This window comes from Ranitomeya imitator, chromosome 4 (assembly GCF_032444005.1).
Source record: "Ranitomeya imitator isolate aRanImi1 chromosome 4, aRanImi1.pri, whole genome shotgun sequence".
Classification (NCBI taxonomy): domain Eukaryota; kingdom Metazoa; phylum Chordata; class Amphibia; order Anura; family Dendrobatidae; genus Ranitomeya; species Ranitomeya imitator.
In genome coordinates, this window is record NC_091285.1 from 411,619,350 (window position 1) to 411,646,259 (window position 26,910).

A 26,910-nucleotide genomic window follows, 5' to 3' on the forward strand; every position below is an offset into this window, starting at 1 on the left:
GGCAATGTACTACGTGGCTGGGCAATGTACTACGTGGCTGGGCAATATACTACGTGGCTGGGCAATATACTACGTGGCTGGGCAATATACTACGTGGCTGGGCAATATACTACGTGGCTGGGCAATATACTACGTGGCTGGGCAATATACTACGTGGACATGCATATTCTAGAATACCCGATGCGTTAGAATCGGGTCACCATCTAGTACTTAATATTTATTCTACTTTTAAAACTGCCAATTCCAGGAAATAGAACTAAAGACCCCTGAAGTGGAAGGGAAAAACATGATGGTAGGCAGAGGCTGCACTGCTATTTATGGGAGGATGTTGCTCTTTAGAATAAATATGGGTGTATACACGACCTCTCTAATCTCTTTACGAATACACTTTTATTAAGAATTCCCTACCATTTCCTCCTGTTGCTAACCCAGGAGAGACCAGAATCCTGCCCCAAACAGATGTCACTTTTGGGGACGGGGCTGGTTTCTGTTTAGTGATGAGTGGGTGTACTCGTTGCTCGGGTGGCCTCCGAGTATTTGTTAGAGTTCGGAGAATAAAGTTTTCATCGCCTCAGCTGCATAATTTACAGCTACTTCCCAGGCTGAGTACATGTGGGGGTTGCCTGGTTGCTAGGAATCCCCACATGTAATCAAGCTGTCTATCAGCTGTAAATCATGCTGCTGAGGTAATGAAAACGTAATCTCCGAGCAATCAAATACTCGTAGGACACCCGAGCAACGAGTACACTCGCTCATCACTATTTCTGTTCGCTCTGTTTGCAGTGTTCTCTCCTTACAATTTGCAGGTGACTTGTCATTTCTGATCAGATCCAGCAAGGGAGCGCACTGTCACTGAGCAGAGAAGAGAATATTCCAGGGTGAGAAGATCCTACTGAGCATACATATATAGAGCAGAGACTAGCCAAGCCCCAACGTCACAGATGACGCTTCATTTCATTGTAACCCTTCTCATGTACAGCACCATGGAATCAATGGAGCTATATAAATAACAATAATCATTTCAGGGTGGGGACAAAGGCTGCAGCAGTGACTGCAGCACCTGCCCCTTGACAGCTTGTTCGGGGTATCCCAGCATGCACTGGGAATTCTTAAAGGGAACCTGTCAGCCTACAGACTGCATCAGGTCGGCGCCATGATACCTTGGTTGATGAAATCCGTCTTGTGATTGTTGTTTAACCCCTTGCCGACATGTGACGAACTAGTACTGCTCTGCGGGAACTGCGTCCTGCAAACCGTAGACAGGTACGGCGGCATGATCGCGCAGTCTCACGGTGAGCACCGCGGCAATCGCATGCGTGTGTCAGCTGTATGTGACAGCTGACACCCCGCAGCAATGCCCACGATCGGCGCTAGCGCCGATCGTGGGCATTTAACCCCTTTAATGCCGCTGTCAGTAGTGACAGCGACAGAGGGGCATCGAGCAGGGACGGGGGCTCCTTGCGCTCTCCCACCGGAACGCCATCGCGTTGTTCCGATGCTCTCCATGGAGTCCCCGGATCCAAAATGGCCACGGGGCTCCTTCTGGGTCCTGGAGGTGGCTTCCGGCGCCTGCTAAGAACAGGTGCCGGAAAGCCTCCTGCACTGCCTGTCAGATCACTATGCAAAGTGTCAGATCAGCGATTTGATGTAATATAGTGATGTCCCAACCTGGGCCAAAGTTATAAAGTTTAAAAAAAAAAAAAATAGAATGCATAATAAATAAATATTTTCCAATAAATCCATTTATGTAATAATGTATTATTATTATTATTATTATTATTATTATTATTATTATTATTAATAATAATAATAATAAAAGTACACATTTGGTATCACTGCATCCATAACGACCCCCTCTATAAAACTATCCCACTAGTGAACCCCTTCAGTGAACAGCGCAAAAAAATAAAAATAAAAAACGAGGCAAAAAACAAACGCTTTATCATCAAAAGACGGATATAAATAAACATGGTATCGCTGAAAACATCATCTTGTCACGCAAAAAAAAGCCGCCATGCAGCATCATCAGCTCTCAGAATACAGCGATGCAAAAACAATTCATTTTTATATAAAAGAGTTTATATTGTGTAAATACGCCAAAACATAAAAAAAGATATAAATGAGATATTGCTGTAATCGTACTGACCTGAGGAATAAAACTGCTTTATCCATTTTACCAAACGCGGAACGGTATAAACGCCACCCCTTAAAGAAATTCAGGAATTGCTGGTTTTTGTTCATTCTGTCTCCCAAAAATCAGAATAAAAAAGCAATCAAAAAATGTCATGTGCCCGAAAGTGGTACCAATAAAAACATCACCTCGTCCCGCAAAAAACAAGACCTCACATGACTCTGGGGGCAAAAATATGGATAAATTATAGCTCTCAAAATGTGCAATAACTATTTTTTGCAATAAAAAGCGTCTCTTAGCTTAAAAACAGCTATAAATAGTAAATGAAACCCCACTTAGTTAGGGAAAAATAATAAAATTAAAAAAATGTATTTATTCCCATTAAGGTTAGGGTTTGGATTATGTTTATGGTTGGGGCTAAAGTTTGGATTAGGGTTAGGGGTGTAGTTAGGGTTATGGTTGGGATTAGGCTTAGGGGTGTGTTGGGGTTAGGGTTGGAGTTAGAATTGGGGGGTTTCCACTGTTTAGGCACATCAGGGGCTCTCCAAACGCAACATGGCGTCCGATCTCAATTCCAGCCAATTCTGCGTTGAAAAAGTAAAACTGTGCTCGCTCCCTTCCGAGCTCTGCCATATGCCCAAACAGTGGTTCCCCCCACATATGGAGCATCAGTATACTTTTTGGGTCCAGTTTCTCCTGTTACCCTTGGGGAAATAAAAAACTGCAGGCTAAAAGATCATTTTGTGGAAAAAAATGATTTTTTTAATTCTCACAGCTCTACATTATAAACTTTAGTGAAACAATTGGAGGCTCAAAGTGCTCACCACACATCTAGATAAGTTTCTTAGGGGGTCTACTTTCCAAAATGGTGTCACTTGTAGGGGATTTCAATGTTTAGGCACATCAGTGGCTCTCCAAACGCGACATGGTGTCCGATCTCAATTCCAGCCAATTTTGCATTGAAAAGTCAAATCGCGCTCCTTCCCTTCCGAGCTCTGCCATGCGCCCAAACAGTGGTTTACCCCCACATATGGGGTATCAAAGTACTCAGGACAAATTACACAACAACTTTTGGGGTCCAATTTCTCCTGTTACTCTTGGGAAAATAAAAAAATTTCCGGCGAAAAGACCATTTTGTGAAAAAAAAAGTGATTTTTTTTGGCTCTACATTATAAACTTCTGTGAAGCATTTGGGGGTTCAAAGTGCTCACCACACACCTAGATTAGTTCCTTAGGGGGTCTACTTTCCAAAATGGTGTCACTTGTGGGGTGTTTCCACTGTTTAGGCACATCAGGGGCTCACCAAACACGACTTTGCTTTTAAGTCCATTCTTCCCATAACGTCACTATTAAAAGTATACAATATACAAAACAAATACAATAATTATTTGTAATATATTTTTTAACCCCTTTCTGACGGTATAGTACGTCCGATGGCAGTACCACCGCTTTGATGTGGGCTCCGGCGGTGAGCCCGCATCAAAGCCAGGACATGTCAGCTGTTTTGAACAGCTAACATGTGCCCGCAATAGGCACGGGTGGAATCCGCCCGCCCATGACTATTAACTAGTTAAATTCCGCTGTTAAACTGACAGCAGCATTTAACAAGCGCTTCCGGCCATTTGGACGAAAATGTGAGAACCAGTGACCCCCGTCACATGATCGGGGTCATCGGTGCGTCACCATTACAACCAGAGGTCTCCTTGAGACCTCTATGGTTGTTGATGCCGGAATGCTATGAGCGCCAACCTGTGGTTGGCCCTCATAGCAGTGCTGTAATTCTACTACATAGAGGCGATCTGAACATCACTTGCTAGGGCAGCACGGTGGCGCAGTTGTTAGCACAGCAGCCTTGCAGCACTGGGGTCCTGGGTTCTAATCCCACCAAGGACAACATCTACAAAGAGTTTGTATGTTCTCTGTGTTTGCGTGGATTTCCTCTGGGTACTCCGGCTTCCCCCCACATTCCAAAGACATAATGATAGGGAATTTAGATTGTGCGCCCCATCGGGGACAGTGATTATAGTGTGTGCAAACTGTAAAGCGCTGCGGAATATGTTAGTGCTATATAAAAATGAAGATTATTATTATCATCACCTCTATGTAGCCGAGCCGATCAAGTTGTGGCAGCTTCTAGCCTCCCATGGGATGCTATTGAAGCATGCCAAAAGTAACAAAAAAAAATGTTTTTAAAAATATGAAAAATCGCCATGTTCAGAATCGCCCGATCAATAAAAAAAAAAAAAAAGATTAACCTGATGGCTAAACAGCGTAGCGATAAAGTCAAAACGCCAGAATTAAATTTTTTTGGTCGCCGCGACATTGCATTAAAACGCGAAAACGGGCGATCAAAAGAGCGTATCTGCACCAAGATGGTATCATTAAACAGGTCAGCTCGGCACACAAAAAATAAGCCCCCACCCGACCCAGATCATGAAAAATGGAGACTCTACCGGTATCAGAAAATGGCGCAATTTTTTTTTTACTTTTTAGCAAAGTTTGTAATTTTCACCCCTTAGATAAAAACGATCCTTCACATGTTTGGTGTCTATGAACTCGTAATGACCTGGAGAATCACAATGGCAGCTCAGTATAAGCATTTAGTGAACCCAGCAAAAAAGCTAAACAAATTTTTGCAATTTCACCGCACTTTGAATTTTTTTCCCCGTTTCTAGTACAAGACATGGTAAAACCAATGGTGTCGTTCAAAAGTACAACTCGTCCCGCAAAAAATAAGCCCTCACATGGCCATATTGACGGAAAAATAAAAAGTTACAGCTCTGGGAAGGAAGGGAGCGAAAAACGAAAACGCTAAACCGAAAAAAGCTCTGGGCGTTAAGGGCTTAAAATACTGTCACAAAAAAAAAATCCAACATAAATCCATAGACAGAGCCATCCAATAGCCAGGCTAGAATACATATGAAAAGACATTGTGCTTCTACATTGTAATTGCAGCCTCTGCTTTACCATTTGTTAATCTGCACTGGCGTCTATGTAGCTCAGTTACTTTCCGATAAGCACATCTGTTGCCAGGAGAACAGTTAAATTGCTCGAAACAAAAAGAGGCTTTGTATGAGCAACACAAAGGGCACATAGAAGACACGGTATGTTCACCTGCTCCGGAGGAAGCACAGCCTTGCTGGCCTGGACCCCCTCGATCTTCACCATGCTGCATCCTCTGAAAACCACAGGGTAGAAAGGGAAATGCAAAAATACAAATATAGTATGCCCATCACCACACCGAAAAAATCTGTGTACAGATGCACACTACAATGCTGCATGTACAACTTTATTATTCTTTGACTAATGCCTTAAAAAATCCTGACAAATGGTGGGAACAAGTTCTGCTGGTTACATGGAAAAGAATAAGACAATCAAGAGGAGAAATCCACCACATTATGAAGTATGGCCCATTAACACGTCAAAGGGGCTGTCCAGTGACTGCAGACTACCGAATCGTGACCGATATTTACGGTGAAAGTGGTTGGCCTCTAGATGGAAAGTATATGATTTGAATACTTGTGTTCACGTGTCAACAACACATTTGGCTTCTCTGAATAGAAGGGAATTGTGAGAAACTGATCCCATCTAGTCCACCCATGACTACAAGTACTCAAAACCCACACTTAATAATTTTACGGTCTCTTTTTCCCATCACTCATAATTATACTAACGAAAAAATAACAGTATCATTTTAAATAAACCAAAAAATAGTAAGATTAGTAATATTTTTTAATGCATGAAAAGACAACACAAATGTTTGGCCAAAAAAGTGTAATTATTTTTCTTAGTCTTCGGTTCAGTTTTCTTCCCTCCTCTGCTGGTCCGGCTGCACGTCACCGGCACAGGAGTATTGCCAGTGCACGGCACCTTCTGGACTCAAAGTAGTCAGTGAAGGCTTCTCTCACACACACCGGCACTGGATGGAATTCCCAGACCCACGTTGGTCACTGGATTAAATACTGGCTGCTGGTGCTCCACATCTATGTCAGTGCTGTAGTCACGAGCATAGTTGTGGAGCACACAGCAAGCTTTAATTACAGCGTCAACGGTGTCAGTATCCAGCTGGACGGGTGTGTGAAAGATCCTCCACTGACTGCTCATGATCCCAAAGGTGCATTCCACATATCTTTGTGCACGGCTCAGCCGATAATTAAAAATCCTTTGTCAGGCATCCAGTCCCCTTCGTGGGTATGGGCGCAGCAGGTTGATCGTTAAAGCAAAGGCCTCATCCGATACCATCACAAAGGGCACTGGATGTGTGGAACCCGGCAAAGGTCTTGGGGCTGGGAGCATTCCGCCATCTTGAAGAATTTGCATCCCAATCTGTGACGTTCCCCACACCCGAGAATCCCCGGTACTACCATAGGCACCAACGTCAATGGCAACAAATTTGTAATGGGCATCAGCCACTGCCATCAGGACCACTGAAAAATACTTCTTATAATTAAAGAAGAGTGATCCTGATCGTGGTGGCTTCAGCACTCTCACATGTTTGCCATCGACAGCACCTATGCAGTTGGGGAAACTGGCCACAGACTGAAAGCCTGCTGCGACCTGCACCCAAGTCTCCTCGGTTGGGGAAGGCATCACGATGGGCTGCAACTTCTGCCAGGTGACGGTACATGTGCACCTCACAATTTTAGAGATGGTGGATTTACCAACCCTAAATTGGAGGTGCAGGGAGGTATAGCTCTCTCCTGCGGCCAGAAATCTGCAAGGAAAAGAAAAGATGATTAGTAATGTCACCCTCAAGTTAAAGGAAACCTGTCAGCAGTTAGGGCCGCTATGCCACCGCCTTTCTGTTTTTCAACAACATCTTCGAATGCTGCCAATAACTCCCCAGTTAAACATCATAACACAAAAAATGTAGAGCTGACATGCGCATGCGCAAATCAGTACTTTGCTCTATCCTCAGCGTGGCAGAAAAGTACGCATGCACATTACAACAATGAAGCAAGCAGGAGGGTTGCATCACAAAAACATAGGAGGCGCGTGAGCCACACCTGCGTCACCCATCTGAGCATACGGCCCCACAGGTAAATATGACAAAAATAATTAATCTATGCTTTGTAGTTTGAGCTGGGTGGCTACACAATCAATTTAACAATGCAGTAGATACGTCCATTTTCAACATGTTCATTAGTGGCCAAAAAGGCTGACAGGTTTGTTTCACATGTCACAATACTAACGGTAAGGACAAATTGACCAGTGATATCGGTGTACAGGTGTGTAACTGTGTGAGGCATTTGTAACACATGGATGGCCACCATGGAAGAAGAAAAGCGCTGGTCACCAGCAGCAGGTGATAAAGAGTTCATGTGCTGAGCCGGGGAGAATACCGAGATCCTCTTCATAACCTTCCGCTGGGGAACAGCGCTTTGCTTTTTTCATGGTGGCCATCCATGCGTGTACGTGTGTGTAACAGTTTCTGCACCATGCGCCCAGAAAATGTTTAAAAAAAAAAAAACCCTAATTTCCATAAAACCAAGCTGACATGTGCATACACCCAATCATTTAAAGGGAATCTGTCACCCCCAAAATCGAAGGTGAGCTAAGCCCTGCGGCATCAGGGGCTTATCTACAGCATTCTGTACCCCGATGTAACCTGAAAGATGAGAAAAAGAGGTTAGATTATACTCACTCAGGGGCGGTCCCGTTTCTGTTCTGGTCCGTTGGGCGTCGCGGTCCCGTCCGGAGCCTCCCATCTTCTTACGATGACGTCCTCTTCTTGTCTTCACGCTGCGGCTCCGGCGCAGGCGTTCTTGGTCTGCCCTGTTGAGGGCAGAGAAAAAAAGTACTTCAGTGCGCAGGTGCCGGGCCTCTCTGACCTGTCCCGGCGCCTGCGCACTGCAGTACTTTGCTCTGCCCTCAACAGGGCAGACAAAGTACGCCTGCGCCGGAGCCACAGCGTGAATACAAGAAGAGGACGTCATCTGATGAAGATAGGAGGCACCGGACCGGGCCGTGACACCCATCGGACCGGGACCGCCCCCAGGTGAGTATAATCTAACCTCTTTTTCTCATCTTTTAGGATACATCGGGGGCTTATCTACAGCATTACAGAATGCTGTAGATAAGCCCCTGATGCCAGTGGACTTAGCTCACCGTCAATTTTGGGGGTGACAGGTTCCCTTTAAATGGTTCTGTGTCAGTGTCTCCAGGACATGGGAAAACTTTCACCACACGTACCTGAGACATTGACGTGTCAAAGAGGACTTATGACACACAAAACAAAAAATCCCAAAATACTTACCGCAAGGTGATGAGAAGCCTTTCCTCGGCAGAGATGGACTTCCTCGTGACTGTGTCCGTGTATGTCAGTTCAGCTCGCAGTAAAGACAGAAGTCGATCAAACGCTGGGATGCTGAGCCGACAAAACGACACAAATTTATCTGGGTATCTGAAAAAAAGGAGTAAGGTTCGGTCAGACATGGATAAGTTTACAGGAAGTCATTTCACATAAGAAAAACTTGCCGTATTTTTCGGACTATAAGACGCACCGGACCATAAGATGCACCCCAAATTTGGGGTGAAAATTGCAGAAAAAAAGATTTTTTTATAAGATGGGAGTCCGTCTTATTGTCCAAATTTAAGGTACAGTATCTTACCTGAGGGCTGGCGGTGGCAGAGCAGGGTCACAGGAGGTGGTGTAGGACCCGTTGAAGTGCTGAGGCACGAAACGGCCGTTGTCCGCTTTGTTCACATCCCTCCCTGCATATTTTGAAAAATGTCCGAATAAAAATTGTGACCACCGAACACGGGTAAGTGCACTTTTTTGGGGGCCTTTTCTCTTGGACTTTCATGTTTTACTGCAAAAGTTGCACCCCGTCTTAAATATAAAGGAATTTCATCGGTTCTCTCCTGAACAAAGGGTTGTTTTGACAATAGGGTCTAACCATAACAGCAGTGCGGGGTATTATTTTCCTGTTTTTGTTCACAGGAGGCATGGTGTCGGCAGAGGTGCGGTGATGCTGAGGCGTGGTGGGCGATATGGCGTGCACCTGAGCAGGGTCCCTTCCTGCTTAGGTGGGCGACGCCATGACCTGGTGTCCATTGGGGGGTTAAGGCAATGCTGTGGCGGCGGCAGACGTGCGGGTCACCTCAGGTGAGGTGACGCCGTGGCCCGGTATCCAAGGTGAGCAGCAGAGCTGTGTTAATCATCGGTTTCTCGGTGGCGGCGGCCATCTTCTGAGACCGCGCATGCGCACATCGAGTGCTCTGCCTTTTGGGGCTTCAGGAAAATGGCTGCGGGAGGCCATGCGTGCGCAAATGGGGATCGCGGCGGCCATTTTCCTGAAGCAGAGATCTCAATCTGCGAACTCTGCTTCAGGAAAATGGCCGCCGCGATCTCAATCTGGGCACGCGAGGCCTCTCGCAGCCATTTTCCTGAAGCCCCAGGAAGCAGACTCAATCTGCGCACGCTCGGCCTCATGAAAATGGCCGCCTCCACCGAGAAAGCCGTCATTCACCTGGCTTTGCTGCTCTCCTTGGATGCCGGGCAGCGGCGTCACCTCACTTGTGGAAGGGACCCTGCTCACGCCATACCACTCCTCATCATCCATGCACCTCTGTCGCCGCCACACCACTGCCGGTAAGCATGCATTCTAACTATAAGACCCCCCCCACCACCACCACCACCATTTTCCTCACAATTTTGTGGGGGGGGGGGGGGGAAGTGCGTCTTATAGTCTGAAAAATACGGTACCTCCTCAAATCTTGGTATAGAACACGAAAATGTCCCTTTACAGTCCGTTGTGCAACTATTGGGTGGACCCACATTTTTCGGGTTCTTCTGGTCCACGACTGTAGAAAAAAAAATATGGGTTACTGTACAACACAGTCAAAAAAAAGAGACATGTAATACCATTTTACACATAGTGAAGCTTACCTGCAATCTTTGATTCAGATACTCCAGCAAAACCCCTAGCATCTGGAGGCGTTGTGGCCTGCGCATCCGTAGATTACTTTCCACACGCTCTTCGGCATGAGGTGAGCTACGTTCTTCGCTGTGTTGTTCATTAGTACGGTTAGCACTCATGGTGATGGCTTTCAGAAAGTGTGCTATGGCTTTCCAAAATGGAGATTGAGAAGAAGTTGGACTAGGAAATGACATCACGTATTTACTTATTTTTTTTTTAAGTTTGTCTCTTTATTTAGCTTGTCAAAAACGCTTACAAATCCGCATGGAAAAACGCATTAAAAACCACACAAAAAAACCACACTGAAAATTCTGTACCAAAACTGCATAAAAACCGCATTAAATCCGCCGCACTAGTTAGTAAAACCGCAGTTGCGTTTTCTGACAGGAGATGCAGATTTTGTGCAGAAAATTCTGCAACGTGTGCGCACAGCCTCACTGACCATATTAACAAAACCGTCAATAGATGATAAGTCTACAAACAAGGGGACATTTTGATACTTTTATTTCTAAGTTATGTGAAGGGTCCAGTGCCAGTTGACCCTGGGGAGGGCTACTCAATCCCGCCACATCAAGTAATAAATCAAGGGGGTGTCAAGATCAGCACATAAACTTTTATGTTTTGGTGCAAAAAAAAAAAAAACATTGCCATTTCAGCTTTCTAGCAAACAGATGTAATCTTTGATCCAATCAAAATGACAAACTGCTAGTTGGCACAAATGATAATCCTTTACTGAACACAAATTGTTATTTGTTAGGGTAAGTTCACACTGCATTTTTTCTGCAGCAAAAATTGATTTCTTGGCAGGAAAGAAGCTGCGGCAAAAACGCATGTTTTGGTGCATTTTTCTGGGACCAACTTGTGTCTCTTTGTGCATGCTAATTAAACTGAGTGTCCCCAGGAAAAAAAAAAAAAAAAAAAAAAACTTCCTGTAGAAGCATACCTCTAGATCCTATGAAAAGTCGGCAATTCATCTGCCGCTACAGTAAAAACACACTGACAGGTTAGAATAGAACAGATATATACACATAGAAAACATAGGTATATAGATATCAGTGGCAGGTATATGTAAGATGCTCTGCAGGGCAGGAGAATAATATAGAATTATAGGTGAGATGCTCTGCAGTCCAGAAGAAGAATATAACATTATAGGTGAGATGCTCTGCAGGACAGAGAATAGCAAAGATCTATAGGTTAAATGCTCTGCAGGACAGGGGATAGTATGAAGGCATACGTGAGATGCTCTGCAGGGCAGAATAATAATATAGAATTATAGGTGAGAAGCTCTGCAGGACAGAGAATAGCAAATACCTATAGGTTAAATGCTCTGCAAGACAGGGGGATAGTATGCAGGTATACGCAAGATGCTCTGCAGGGCAGGAGAATAATATAGAATTATAGGCGAGATGCTCTGCAGGACAGAGAATAGCAAAGAGACGTAGGTTAAATGCTCTGCGGGACAGGGGGATAGCATGCGTGAGATGCTCTGCAGGGCAGAATAATATATAATTATAGGTGAGATGCTCTGCAGGACAGAATAGCAAAGAGATATAGGTTAAATGCTCTGCAGGACAGAGAATAGCAAAGAGATATAGGTTAAATGCTCTGCGGGACAGGGGGATAGCATGTGTGAGATGCTCTGCAGGGCAGAATAATATATAATTATAGGTGAGATGCTCTGCAGCACAGAAGAATGCCGGCGAAAATTGCCCACACAGAAAACTACCCACAAGTTTATTAAGAACAGTTTAATAAGGAGGTCTAATAACAATAACAAGTTTATTAAACAATCATTACACACCTGCGAATAATTAGCTGCCGGGTGATTGTCCTTGACTTCCATGGGCTCCATTGAAATACAATACAGGACAACACAGGCAGCAAAGAAAATGCAAAATGGATTTCAACAAAGGTCTCTGGGCCCAGTTTACTTCTCCAGGTTCTGCAGGTTCGGTTCACTCATCCCTAGTCCCAGAGTACAGATTCTGTTCTTAGGAGTTGTCATTCCACTGTGCTAACAAGAATTCCACTCTCAGGGTGGTGTGTCTGGGCCTAGAGACCCTTATTCCACTCTCAGTGTGGTGTGTCTGGGCCTAGAGACCCTTATTCCACTCTCAGTGTGGTGTGTCTGGGCCTAGAGACCCTTATTCCACTCTCAGTGTGGTGTGTCTGGGCCTAGAGACCCTTATTCCACTCTCAGTGTGGTGTGTCTGGGCCTAGAGACCCTTATTCCACTCAGTGTGGTGTGTCTGGGCCTAGAGACCCTTATTCCACTCTCCGTGTGGTGTGTCTGGGCCTAGAGACCCTTATTCCACTCTCAGTGTGGTGTGTCTGGGCCTAGAGACCCTTTTTCACATCCACTCTGCATTTCCTTCCATCCTATGCCTGCCTGCACCTGCAGTATATGTGGTCCGTTCACTCTTACTCTTGGTAGTCATAAGTGGACGGGGGAAGGAAGTGCAGGCCCCAGATTCACTGCCACTGAAGTCAATGGGAGAGCGGAGCTGCTATGGCACTTCCGCTCCTCTGACAGATTCTGACAGACTCACCTTTCTGTGGTGCCTTCTGGGCTTCCAGGACCATCTATCTCTGCCAGCAGCACCCTGCTTTTGGTGGGCACACACTGAGATGATGTATTAGGTCTGACCTGCAGTCCCATGTAACTCCACAGATAATACAGTGATTCTTTTGTGGGTACTGATTGCAGTGATGGCTCCTCTGGATCATACTGCTGCTGGTTCTGCATGTGCTGCTGTTCTGGGCTGGTGGGAGGAGTGAGGCAGAATCAGTGAGAGATGAGAGCAGACTAGATCTATCTATTGCTGAGAATGACAGACTGCTACAAACCACAGATCTTCAGCATGTTTGCAGTTTTGCACTAGGTCAGCTGCAAATCATAAGTTGATCACTAGTGTTGAGCGATACCGTCCGATATTTGAAAGTATCGGTATCGGATGGTATCGGCCGATATCCGAAAAATATCAGATATCGCCGATACCGATATCCGATAGCAATACAAGTCAATGGGACACAAATATCGGAAGGTATCCTCTATGGTTCCCAGGGTCTGAAGGAGAGGAAACTCTCCTTCAGGCCCTGGGATCCATATTGATGTGTAAAATAAAGAATAAAAATAAAATATATTGATATACTTACCCTCGGACGCGCCCTGGTTGTCACCGCTGCAACCGCCATGATTCCCTTTTTAAGAATGAGCGCGTTAAGGACCTTCGATGACGTCGCGGCTTGTGATTGGTCGCGTGAGCGGTCAGATGACGCTCACGCGACCAATCACAAGCCACGACGTCATCGAAGGTCGTTAACGCGCTCATTCTTAGTAATGGAAGCATGGCGGTTGCAGAAGAGACAACGAGGGCGCGTTTGAGGGTAAGTATATCAATATTTGTATTTTTATTCTTTATTTTACACATGAGTCTTAATCCCGATACAGATTCCCGATATCACAAAAATATCGGAACTCGGTATCGGAATTCCGATACTTGCGGTATCGGAATGCTCAACACTATTGATCACACATCATATGAACATCCTCACCTTTCTCCTCAAATATCATAGATCTGAAACTTTGTGATGCTGCAATTAGCAATCTTCCATGTGGGCAATTTTCCGGGAACCCAGTGGTACGGGTACGTGTGCGTGTGTATGTATACAAAGGACTCATATCAAAGCTTAATATTTTTGGAAGCTGGAGTGGGGTTTTCTTAGATTTGGCTATCTAAGGGTATGTTCACACGTTCCTGATTTCCATCCTTTTTTTTTTTCAGGACTGAAACCGCAGCTCTTTGCAGAAAACGCAGGTCCTTTTTTTTGGTGCTTTTTTGATGCATTTTTGGAGCAGTTTTCTATGCAGAGTCTGTGTGTTTTCTAGGAAGTTTTTTAGGGTTAAAATGGCTGAAAATACCCTAACCCTACCCCTACCCCTATTCTAACCTTAGTGGGGAAAAAAAAAAATTCTTAATTTTTTTATTGTCCCTACCTATGGGGGTGACAAAGGGGGGAGTGTCATTTACTATTTTTTTTATTTTGATCACTGCAAGATGGCGGCGCCCAGGGAGAAGACGGCCGGACGGACAATGGGAGGCCGGGTAAGTATAAGGGGGGGGAGATTAGGGCACGGGGGGGCATCGGAGCACGGGGGGGGGCATCGGAGCACGGGGGAAAAAATCGGGGCAGCCACACTCCGCCCACGCACTTCCGCCCGCTTCCCCGCACTTCCTGCTGCAGCGGTTCGGCACCACAAACCGCAATAAATCCCGCAGATATATTTTTGATCTGCGGGTTTGACCTCACAATGGAGGTCTATGGGTGCAGAACCGCTGCGGCTCCGAAAAAAGAAGTGACATGGTACTTCTTTTTTACCGCGGCTATTCAGCGCGGCTTTTTTTCCCGATTCCCGCATCATGTGCACAGTGGTTCCGGTTTTCCATAGGGTACATTGTACTGTACCCTGCATGGAAAACAGCTGCGGAACCGCAGCGGCAAAAACGCTGCGGTTCCGCAGAAAAAAACGCACTGTGTGAACATGGCCTTAGGCTTCTTTCACACTTCCATTTTTACAATCTGCACAGGATCCATCAAAATGTTGAAATGACGGATCCTGTGCAGATTGTAAAAAACGGGTGCACTGGGCCCGTTTTTCAGACGGCTATGTGCACCTGTTGTGTATGCGTCTTCGCGATGCTCCCGGCAGCTGGCGTTAACAGTAATGCCTTGCGTGCAATAATGACCTCTGATGACGCATCGGGTCATTTTGCAATGCATTACTGGGAACGCTAGCTGGGAACGCTAGCTGCCAGGAGCATCGATAACGCTGCGCGGGACGCCGGAAGGTAAGAATATTGCATTTTTTTCTTTCTTTTTAACATTATATCTTGCTACTATTACTATTATATCTTGTTACTATTGATGCTGCATAGGCAGCCTCAATAGTAAAAAGATAGCGTGAGCAAGAGAAAATTTCATTGATTGGAAATTCTTCCACACATGCTCAGTTTCAAAAGACTGAACCCGTCGCTGGATACCTTCTTTTGACGGTCAGCGACGGATCCTGCGTCCATAAACTTCCATCATAGCCAACGACGGGCAGCGAAAGATCCATCACAGAGCGATTTTCCGACGTGCAGAAAAAAAAAAAAATGTTCCTCTGTGCGTTGTCCCCGCCCGACGGACAGCAATTTTCCGACAGATTCAGGGCACGACGGATGAAACTGAAAGCCATCCGTCGCTAATACAAGTCTATGGGGATAAAACAGGATCCAGCAGAAAAGTTTGCTGGATCCTGCTTTTTACAAAAATCGACGGATTTCGACGGGAGCTCAAAGACGGAAGTGTGAAAGAGGCCTTAGGATGATATCTGTTTTGTGCAGGTAACTTACTGTGCAGAATTATTAGGCAACTTAATAAAAACCAAATATATTTCCATCTCACTTGTTTATTTTCACCAGGTAAACCAATATAACTGCACAAAATTTAGAAATAAACATTTCTGACATGCAAAATCAAAACCCCCCAAAATTAGTGACCAATATAGCCACCTTCCTTTATGATGAAACTAACAGCCTTCCATCCATAGATTCTATCAGTTGCTTGATCTGTTTACGATCAACATTGCGTGCAGCAGCCACCACAGCCTCCCAGACACTGTTCCGAGAGGTGGACTGTTTTCCCTCCCTGTAGATCTCACATTTTATGAGGGACCACAGGTTCTCTATGGGGTTCAGATCAGGTGAACAAGGGGGCCATGTCATTTTTTCTTCTTTGAGACCTTTACTGGCCAGCCACACTGTGGAGTAGTTGAAGGCATGTGATGGAGCATAGTCCTGCATGAAAATCATGTTTTTCTTGAATGATACTGACTTCTTCCTGTACCACTGCTTGAAGAAGTAGTCTTCCAGAAACTGGCAGTAGGTCTGGGAGTTGAGCTTCACTCCATCCTCAACCTGAAAAGGTCCCACAAGTTGATCTTTGATAATACCAGCCCATACCGGTACCCCACCTCCACCTTGCTGGCAGCATCTGAGTCGGAGAGGAGCTCTCTGCCCTTTACTGATCCAGCCTCTGGCCCATCCAGAGTCACTCATTTCATTAGTCCATAAAACCTTTGAAAAGTCAGTCTTAAGATATTTCTTGGCCCAGTCTTGACGTTTTATCTTATGTTTCCTGTTCAAAGGTGGTCATTTTTCAGCCTTCCTTACCTTGGCCATGTCCCCGAGTATCGCACACCTTGTGCTTTTTGTTACTTCAGTAAATTTGCAGATATGAAATATGGCAAAACTGGTGGCAAATGGCATCTTGGCAGCTTCACGCTTGATTTTCCTCAATTCATGGGAAGTTATTTTGCACCTTTTTTGTCCAACACGCTTCTTGCGACCCTGTTGGCTATTTCCCATTAAACGCTTGATTGTTCAGTGATCACGCTTCAAAAGTTTGGCAGTTTCAAGACTGCTGCATCCCTCTGCAAGACATCTCACAATTTTGGACTTTTCAGAGCCCGTCAAATCTCTCTTCTGACCCATTTTGCCAAGGGAAAGGAAGTTGCCTAATAATTAAGCACACCTCATATAGGGTTTTGATGTCATTAGACAACACCCCTCCTCATTAGAGATGCACATCACCTGATTTACTTAATTGGTAGTTGGCTCTCAAGCCTGAACAGCTTGAAGTAGGACAACATGTATAAAAAGTATCATGTGATCAAAATTCAACCTGCCTAATAATTCTGCAGTGTGCGTGCGTGCGTGTGCGCTCTTCACCGATCCTCCACCAAATTTCACAGTGGGTGCAAGACACTGTGGATTGTATGCCTCTCCAGGTCTCCAATAGACGACCAGGTGTTGATCTGGGGATGCTTCAGCAAGACTGGAATTGGGCAGGTTAATCTTTGCGAAGAAAGTATGAATCAAGCTGCAAACAATGTTATCCTGGACAAACAGTTGATTCCTTCTGCTCAGGCAATGTTCCCCAACTCTGAGGACTGGTTTTTCCAGCAGGACAATGCACCATGCCACACCGCTAGGTCAATCAAGGTGTGGGATGAAGAACCACCACATCAAATCCCTGTCATGGCCAACTCAATCTCCAGACTTGAAGCCCATTGAAAACCTCTGGAATGTAATCACAATGAAGATGGATAGTCACAAGCCATCAAAGAAGAATGGCGTAAATGTTTGTACCAGGAGTGGCATAAGGTCGCTAAAAAGCAGTGTGAAAGACTGGTGGAAAGCATGCCAAGACGCATGAAAGCGGTGATTAAAAATCATGGTTATTCCACAAAATATTGATTTCTGAACTCTTCCCGAGTTAAACATTAGTATTGTTGTTTCTAAATGATTATGAACTTGTTTTTTTTTGCATTATTTGAGGTCTGCAAGCAATGAATGGTTTTGTTATTTTAACCATTTCTCATTTTCAGAAAATACAAAATGTATTGCTTGGAACCTTGCAGTTGTCAGTAGTTTATAGAATAAAAGAACAATTTACATTTTACTCAAAAATATACCTATAAAGAGAAAAATCAGGCAAACTGAACATTTTGCAGTGGTCTCTTAATTTTTGCCAAAGCTGTGTGTGTGTTTGTGTGTGTGTGTGTGTGTGTGTGTGTGTGTGTGTGTGTGTGTGTGTGTGTGTGTGTGTGTGTGTGTGTGTGTGTGTGTGTGTGTGTATATTTGGTGGTTCGACATATGGTGGTTCGACAGTATAGAAGAGATTAATTACATACGGTAAATAAAAACATAGAATACCGTACGTATTTTTCCGACTATAAGACGCACTTTTTCCCCAAAAAAATTGTGAGGAAAATGGGGGGTGCGTCTTATAGTCGGAATGCAGGCTTACCGGCATTGTGGCGGCGACAGAGGTGCCGGGATGATGTGGCGCGGTGAGCGGTATTGCGTGAGCAGGGTCCCTTCCACATCTGAGGTGACGCCGCGGCCCGGTATTTAAGGAGAGCAGCAGAGCTGGGTGAGTTACGGATTTCCCGGTGTCGGCGGCCATCTTCCTGAGGCTGCGCGTGCGCAGATTGAGTTTTCTGCTTCCTGGGGCTTCAGAAAAATGGCCGTGGGAGGCCGCGCGTGCGCAGATTGAGATCACAGCGGACATTTTCCTGAAGCAGAGTTCGCAGATTGAGATCTCAGCTTCAGGAAAATGGCCCCCGCGATCTCCATCTGCGCACGCGCGGCCTCCCGCTGCCATTTTCCTATAGCCCTGGGAAGCAGAGTACTGAATCTGCGCACGAGCGGCCTCAGGAAGATGGCCGCCGCCACCGGGAAAACCGTGACTCACCCAGCTCTGCTGCTCTCCTTCAATACCGCCGTGGCGTCACCTCAAATGTGGAAGGGACCCTGGCCACCGCCACCTGAGGAAGTGACCGCACATCTGCTGCCGCCACAGCACTGCCACAACCTCCCCATGGACACAAGGCCATGGCGTCACCCACCTAAGCAAGATGGGACCCTGCTCAGGTGCACGCCGTTCTGCCCACCGCAGCTCAGCATCACCTCACCTCTGCCACCACCATGCCTCCTGTGACCCTGCTCTGCCACTGCCTGCCCTCGGGTAAGAGATCTTAAATTCGGACAATTAGACAGACCCCCGTCTTATAAAAAAAAAAAATCTTTTTTTCTGCAATTTTCACCCCAAATTTGGGGTGAGTCTTATGGTACGGTGCATCTTATAGTCTGAAAAATACGGTAGATATAAAGAGGTCAGTGACAAATACAATTAGTACAGTGTGTGCAGCTTACTGTATATGTATTTAATAAAAGATTGTTTTTCTGAAGAAAAAAAAAATGGCGTGGGCACCTGCGTAATTTTCGTGTGTTTTCTGTGTATATTATAGTGTGTAGGATGTTCAGGGTGTATTAGGGTCCCTAGGGCTACCGATGTTCAGCAGGGGTGCCATCATGTCTACAACTAGGATGCCAACCTCATCACTACCGGAGCCACCGCCTCACCACCACCGGAGCTCCTGCAACCCTCAACCCTACTGTCTCCTTCCCCATAATCCTGTAGAATGTAAGCCCGCAAGGGCAGGGTCCTCCCCCCTCTGTATCAGTCTGTCATTGTTAGTTTGTTTACTGTAAGTGATGTCTGTAACTTGTATGTAACCCCTTCTCATGTACAGCACCATGGAATCAATGGTGCTATATAAATAAATAATAATAATAATAAAATAATAATAACCAGCATAGGGAAAGCCGACGGCTGGGAGCCGATGCTTATAGCCTGGGGAGGGAGTAATACCCATGGAGCTTCTCAGGCTATTAATATCAGCTCACAGCTGTATACTTGGTTTATACTGGCTATTAAAATGGAGGACCTTTAAAAAAAAAAAAAAGAAGAAGAAGGACATAGGGTCCCCCTATAATTAATAACAAGCAAAGGCTAAGCAGACAGCTGCGGGCTGATATTAATAGCCTCTGAAGGGGCCATGGATACATCCCCATCCCCTCCCCCCCCCCCCCCCCCCCACGGCTAAAAACATTAGCTCTCAGCTGCCCCAGAAAAGGCGCATTTCAAAGATGTGCCAGTTCTGGCACTTCGCCTCGCTCTTCCCACTTGACATCAAGCCCCGAGGTTAGTAATGGGGAGGTGTCAATAAAACGCCCCCATTACTAACCCCCATAGTCACATGGCGTAAAAACACACACACCAAGAAAAAAGTCCTTTAATTGAAAGAATGACAGCGACTCCTTTAATAATCTTAATTACACCATACTTGCTACATCGCTCATTCCACCGAAGCCCTCGTTCTCATGTAATAAAACCAAAAATAAAAACAACCATATCCCTCACCTCGCCGTCGTTCTGTTCCACACCATAATCCATGTCTGGGGGAGAAATGGAATTCAACCTGGACAGGGCCAAGATGCGACCATCCAAGCTGAAAACCAGAGGTGAATGAGCTGCTGTAAGCGCAGCCTCAGTGACCGGGCTAGCAGTACATTTTTGCATCTCTAATTTCTCTTCTATTCATACATCATAAAAGACAAGCTATTCGTACACCCAGATTACGGTGCGTGCCCTAGCTTGACTTGTCAAAGCCTATAACACCGGGTGATGGGGAGATTAGAAGTAAAGCACAAGCGGTATATTCTGTGTCTACTGATGGCCCGGTTTATGATGACACTATAGTAGATAAGCCATTACTTTAAGTGTAGCTAAGTGTAGATACTTTATACATTATTATTACAGTAATCTATACAGACTCCTCAACAAAATATCACGAACTTCATTTATAAGGAACGGTGCAAATATTGTAAATGAAGGATCCTCACATAGCTGACATTAATAGGAGCATGACAAATGTTTAAGATAGTCACAGGATCCATGTTTAGGGCAGAGGTCTCCGTTGGTATGCAACTGCTCAAGGTAAAAGTTTAGAAGAATTTACATTAACTATGCCAATAACCAAGTAGAGGAAGATTTATTACTGCAGAGAAGACTAACTCATTGTTGGCCCCAACTCACGGCTCCTACTTCTCAGCTAACAGGTAAAATAGTGAGCATGCCGACCTTGCGTTACACAACTGGTTAAGGTCAACCAAATCCCACCATTTCAGAGACACTGGACAATCTTCTGAGGGTGCATTTATTAAGAGGGTCAATTTCATCTGGTTAAAAAAAATATATACATCTCTAAATAAACATATACAAGTTGATCAGAGCCAATATGTCTGCTTATACAGGCTGATAAATCTTTCTGGGAAGAGAACGATGAGTGATCCAGTCGTCCTGTCCCTATACAGCGTAATGTTAGGGGCAGCAGTAGCATCCGATCAGGTGATCATTGGCATGTTTAACGAGCCTGTATTCGGGATCAAGTCGTAATACATTCAATTGTTCCTAGCAGAAGGCTTGTTCAGCTGGCAGCTATTCTTACAGCCCTGCCTAAACACATACAGGTAAATGTTCTGAAAATGAGAGAAGCCATACAGCCCCAGTTGCAGTGCGGAGAAGTTGATGGCTTATAACCTTCCATTTGCCATGGTCTGTGCCAAGCATTTCCGAGAATACTTGCCCATAGTATTCGATGAGTCTTCTTCAGAACAGCGAGAATGAAAGGGTAAAAATGAATAGAGGGAAAGATCAAGCAGATGTCCATCAGTGGTGAAGGTCTTGAAAAACTCTGGCTCTCATATATTGAAAGAACAAGGGTCTTGAGCGCAGTGATCCTTGCTTTCATTACTTTTCAGACTGCAATGGAGCAAGCCATGATGAGGTGTAGAAGTTGGGAGCTAGACTAATCAAGCCTACATCCTGTGGATTTCCCATACATGTTTGTGACGGGATTTCAGGAAGCCCTACTGTAATCATCATACATATATATATTATACGTATATACATATTATAAAGCTCTCCACAGTGCGGCACCCCCTTACATCTCCTCCCTCATTTCGGTCTTCCGGCCTAACCAACCACTGCGCTTCTGCAAACTATTTTCAACTAACCTCTGCACTAATCCGCACCTCCCACTCCTGACCTCAAAACTTCTCCCGTGCTGCGCCAATCCTCTGGAATGCTCTACCCCAAGATATTAGGACCATCCACAATTTGCATAGTTTTAGGTGCACCCTCAAAACACATTTGCTCAGAGCGGTCTATCACGTTCCCTAATCAAAGTCAGAGTGTGAGTGTGTGAGTGCGAGAGTGTGAGTGTGTGGCCCATTCACTATCTCCATCTATCCCCCACTCCCTGAAGTTGGCTGGGCCATCATTGTAAATACACACCTGTACTTTGTATCTCCCCCTCCTCGTTGCAGATTGTAAGCTCTCAGAGCAGGGTCATCTTATTGTGCTTTAACCAGTTTCTGACCTCGGACGGGATAGTACGTCCGAGGTCAGATACCGCGCTTTGATGCAGGGCTCCGGTGGTGAGCCGCATTAAAGCCGGGACATGTCAGCTGTTTTGAATAGCAATAGCAGCGGGTGAATCGCTAACTAGTTAAATGCCGCTGTCAAACGCTGACCGCGGCATTTAACCGGCACTTCCGGACGGAAAAGAGCGCATCGCCGACCCCCGTCACATGATCGGGGGTCAGCGATGCTTCTGCATAGTTACCATAGAAGTCCTTGAGACCTCTATGGTTACTGATGCCGGCCTGCTGTGAGCGCCACCCTGTGGTCGGCACTCATAGCACACCTGTAATTCAGCTACATAGCAGCGATCTGTAGCAGAGGCGATCAAGTTGTGCCAGCTTCAAGCCTCCTATGAAGGCTATTGAAGCATGGCAAAAGTAAAAAAAAAAAAAAAAAGTGAAAAAAAAGTGAAAAATAAATAAAAGTTTAAATCACCCCCCTTTCGCCCCATTCAAAATAAATCAATTAAAAAAAAAAAAAATCAAACCTACACATTTGGTATCGCCGCATTCAGAATCGCCCGATCTATCAATAAAAAAAGGATTAACCCGATTGCTAAACGGCGTAGAGAGAAAAAAAAAAGTGAAACGCCAGAATTAGGTTTTTTTTTTTGTCACCGCGACATTGCATTAAAATGCAATAAATGGCGATCAAAAGAACGTATCTGCTCCGAAATGGTATCATTAACCTTCGTCCGGCTGAGTAGGTACAATTGTAACTATTCCGTTTTAACCCCTTTACCCCCAAGGGTGGTTTGCACGTTATGGACCGGGCCAATTTTTACAATTCTGACCACTGTCCCTTTATGAGGTTTTAACTCTGGAACGCTTCAACGGATCCCGGTGATTCTGACATTGTTTTCTCGTGACATATTGTACTTCATGATAGTGGTAAAATTTCTTTGATATTACTTGCGATTATTTGTGAAAAAAACGGAAATATGGCGAAAATTTTGAACATTTTGCAATTTTCCAACTTTGAATTTTTATGCAATTAAATCACAGAGATATGTCACACAAAATACTTAATAAGTAACATTTCCCACATGTCTACTTTACATCAGCACAATTTTGGAACCAACATTTTTTTTTGTTAGGGAGTTATAAGGGTTAAAAGTTGACCAGCAATTTCTCATTTTTACAACACCATTTTATTTTAGGGGCCACATCTCATTTGAAGTCATTTTGAGGGGTCTATATGATAGAAAATACCCAAGTGTGACACCATTCTAAAAACTGCACCCCTCAAGGTTCTCAAAACCACATTCAAGAAGTTTATTAACCCTTCAGGTGTTTCACAGGAATTTTTGGAATGTTTAAATAAAAATTAACATTTTACTTTTTTTCACAAAAAATTTACTTCAGCTCCAATTTGTTTTATTTTGCCAAGAGTTACAGGAGAAAATGGACCCCAAACCTTGTTGTACAATTTGTCCTGAGTACGCTGATACCACATAAGTGGAGGTAAACCACTGTTTGGGCGCATGACAGAGCTTGGAAGCGAAGGAGCGCCATTTGACTTTTTAATGCAAAATTGACTGGAATTGAGATGGGACGCCATGTTGCGTTTGGAGAGCCACTGATGTGCCTAAACATTGAAACCCCCCACAAGTGACACCATTTTGGAAAGTAGACCCCCTAAGGAACTTATCTAGAGGTGTGGTGAGCACTTTGACCCACCAAGTGCTTCACAGAAGTTTATAATGCAGAACCGTAAAAATAAAAAATATTTTTTGTAAAAAAAAATGATCTTTTTGCCCCCAATTTTTTATTTTCCCAATGGAAAGAGAAGAATTTGGAACCATAAAGTTGTTGCACAATTTGTCCTGAGTACTCTGATACCCCATATGTGGGGGTAAACCACTGTTTGGGCGCATGGGAGACCTCGGAAGGGAAGGAGTGCCGTTTGACCTTTCAATGCAAAATTGACAGGAATTGAGATGGGACGCCATGTTGCGTTTGAAGAGCCACTGATGTGCCTAAACATTGAAACCCCCCACAAGTGACACCATTTTGGAAAGTAGACCCCCTAAGGAACTTATCTAGAGGTATGGTGAGCACTTTGACCCACCAAGTGCTTCACAGAAGTTTATAATGCAGAGCCGTAAAAATAAAACAAATTTTTTTTCCCACAAATATTTTTTAGCCCCCAGTTTTGTATTTTCCCGAGGGGAACAGGAGAAATTGGACCCCAAAATTTGTTGTGCAATTTGTCCTGAGTGCGCTGATACCCCATATGTGGGGGGGAACCACCGTTTGGGCGCATGGGAAGGCTCAGAAGGGAAGGAGCGCCATTTGAAATACAGACTTAGATGGAATGGTCTGCAGGCGTCACATTGCGTTTGCAGGGCCCCTAATGTACCTAAACAATAGAAACCCCCCACAAGTGACCCCATATTGGAAACTAGACCCCCCAAGGAACTTATCTAGATGTGTTGTGAGAACTTTGAGCCCACACGTATTTCACTACAGTTTATAACGCAGAGCCGTGAAAATTAAAAAAATCTTTTTTTTCCCACAAAACTTTTAGCCCCCAGTTTTGTATTTTCCCAAGGGTAACAGGAGAACTTGGACCCTAAAAGTTGTTGTCCTATTTGTCCTGAGTACGCTGATACCCCATATATTGGGGTAAACTCCTGTTTGGGCACACGGGAGAGCTCGGAAGGGAAGGAGCACTGTTTTACTTTTTCAACGCAGAATTGGCTGGAATTGAGATCGGACGCCATGTTGCATTTGGAGAGCCCCTGATGTGTCTAAACAGTGGAAACCCCCCAATTATAACTGAAACCCTAATCCAAACACACCCCTAACTCTAATTCCAACGGTAACCCTAACCAAACCTCTAACCCTGACACACCCCTAACCCTAATCCCAACCCTATTCCCAACCGCAAATGTAATCCAAACCCTAACCCTAACTGTAGCCTTAACCCTAACTGTAGCCTTAACCCTAACTGTAGCCTTAACCCTAACTGTAGCCTTAACCCTAACTGTAGCCTTAACCCTAGCCCTAACCATAACCCTAGCCCTAACCCTAGCCCTAGCCCTAGCCCTAACCCTAACCTCAGCCCTAACCCTAGCCCTAGCCCTAACCCTAACCCTAGCCCTAACCCTAATGGGAAAATGGAAATAAATACATTTTTTAAATTTTTTTTACTTTTCCCCAACTAAGGGGGTAATGAAGGGGGGTTTGATTTACTTTTATAGCAGGTTTTTTAGCGGATTTTTATGATTGGCAGCCGTCACTCACTGAAAGACGCTTTCTATTGCAAAAAATATTTTTTGCGTTACCACATTTTGAGAGCTATAATTTTTCCATATTTGAGTCCACAGAATCATGTGAGGTCTTGTTTTTTGCGGGACGAGTTGACGTTTTTATTGGTAACACTTTCGGGCACGTGACATTTTTTGATCGCCTTTTATTCCGATTTTTGTGAGGCAGAATTACCAAAAAACAGCTATTCATGAATTTCTTTTGGGGGAGGCGTTTATACCGTTCCGCGTTTGGTAAAATTGATAAAGCCGTTTTATTCTTCGGGTCAGTACGATTACAGCGACACCTCATTTATATCATTTTTTTATGTTTTGGCGCTTTTATACGATAAAAACTATTTTATAGAAAAAATAATTATTTTTGCATCGCTTTATTCTGAGGACTATAACTTTTTTATTTTTTGCTGATGTTGCTGTATGGCGGCTCATTTTTTGCGGGACAAGATGACGCTTTCAGCGGTACCCTGGTTATTTATATCTGTCTTTTTGATCGCGTGTTATTCCACTTTTTGTTCGGCGGTATGATAATAAAGCGTTGTTTTTTGCCTCTTTTTTTTTTTTTTTCTTACGGTGTTTACTGAAGGGGTTAACTAGTGGTTTTATAGGTCGGGTCGTTACGGACGCGGCGATACTAAATATGTGTACTTTTATTGTTTTTTTTTTTTTTATTTAGATAAAGAAATGTATTTATGGGAATAATATTTTTTTTTTTTTTTTTTTTTACACACACTTGTAAAAAAAATTTTTTTTACTTTTTTACTTTGTCCCAGGGGGGGACAATACAGATCGGTGATCTGCCAGTTTGCACAGCACTCTGACAGATCACCGATCTGTCTGAGAGCAGCGCAGCGTTACCAAGTGCCTGCTCTGAGCAGGCACTTGGTAAGCCACCTCCCTCCCTGCAGGACCCGGATCCGCGGCCATATTGGATCCGGGACTTGATGCAGGGAGGGAGGTGGGAGACCCCCGGAGCAACGCGATCACATCGCGTTGCTGCGGGGGGCTCAGGGAAGCCCGCAGGGAGCCCCCTCCCTGCGCGATGCTTCCCTGCACCGCCGGCACATCATCATGTTTGATCGCGGTGTGCCGGGGGTTAATGTGTCGGGGGCGGTCCGTGACCGCTCCTGGCACATAGTGCCGGATGTCAGCTGCGATAAGCAGCTGACACCCGGCCGCGATCCCCCTGTGAGCGCGGCCGATCGGCTATGACGTACTATTCCGTCCTTGGGAAGTAAAGCCCACCCCACATGGACGGAATAGTACGTCTAATGGCAGAAAGGGGTTAAAATTGCCATAACTTTTTTTTTTTTTTTTTTTTCGAAAAGCCGTAGAGGGCTGAAATTTCGTGACATCTCTGCAGTTTTGGTCCAGAATATATTGGCCAAATTTCAATAAAATATATATATATGAAGGTACAATTGTACCTCTGCAGCCTGTTAACGTTGTAAAATTATGCAGCCTGACGATGGTTAAAAACGCCAGCTCGGCACGCAAAAGATAAACCCTCAACCGACTCCAGAACATGAAAAATGGAGACGCTACGGGTATTGGAAAATGGCGCGATTTTTTTTTAATTATTTTTTTAAAGCAAAGTTTGGAAAAAATTTTCACCACTTAGATAAAAAATAACCTAGACATGTTAGGTGTCTATGAACTCGTACTGACCTGGAGAATCATAACGGCAGGTCAGTTTTAGCATTTAGTGAACC

General features: G+C 44.7%; 1 protein-coding gene and 1 pseudogene across 4 annotated transcripts in view; both read right to left on the reverse strand.

Annotated features, from left to right (window-relative positions):
• The window catches only part of AHCYL2 (adenosylhomocysteinase like 2), a 169,784-nt gene that overhangs the window by 81,675 nt on the left and 61,199 nt on the right, over positions 1-26,910 (reverse strand). The window lies entirely within an intron of this gene.
• On the reverse strand, positions 5,866-10,247 carry LOC138673805 (uncharacterized; annotated as a pseudogene).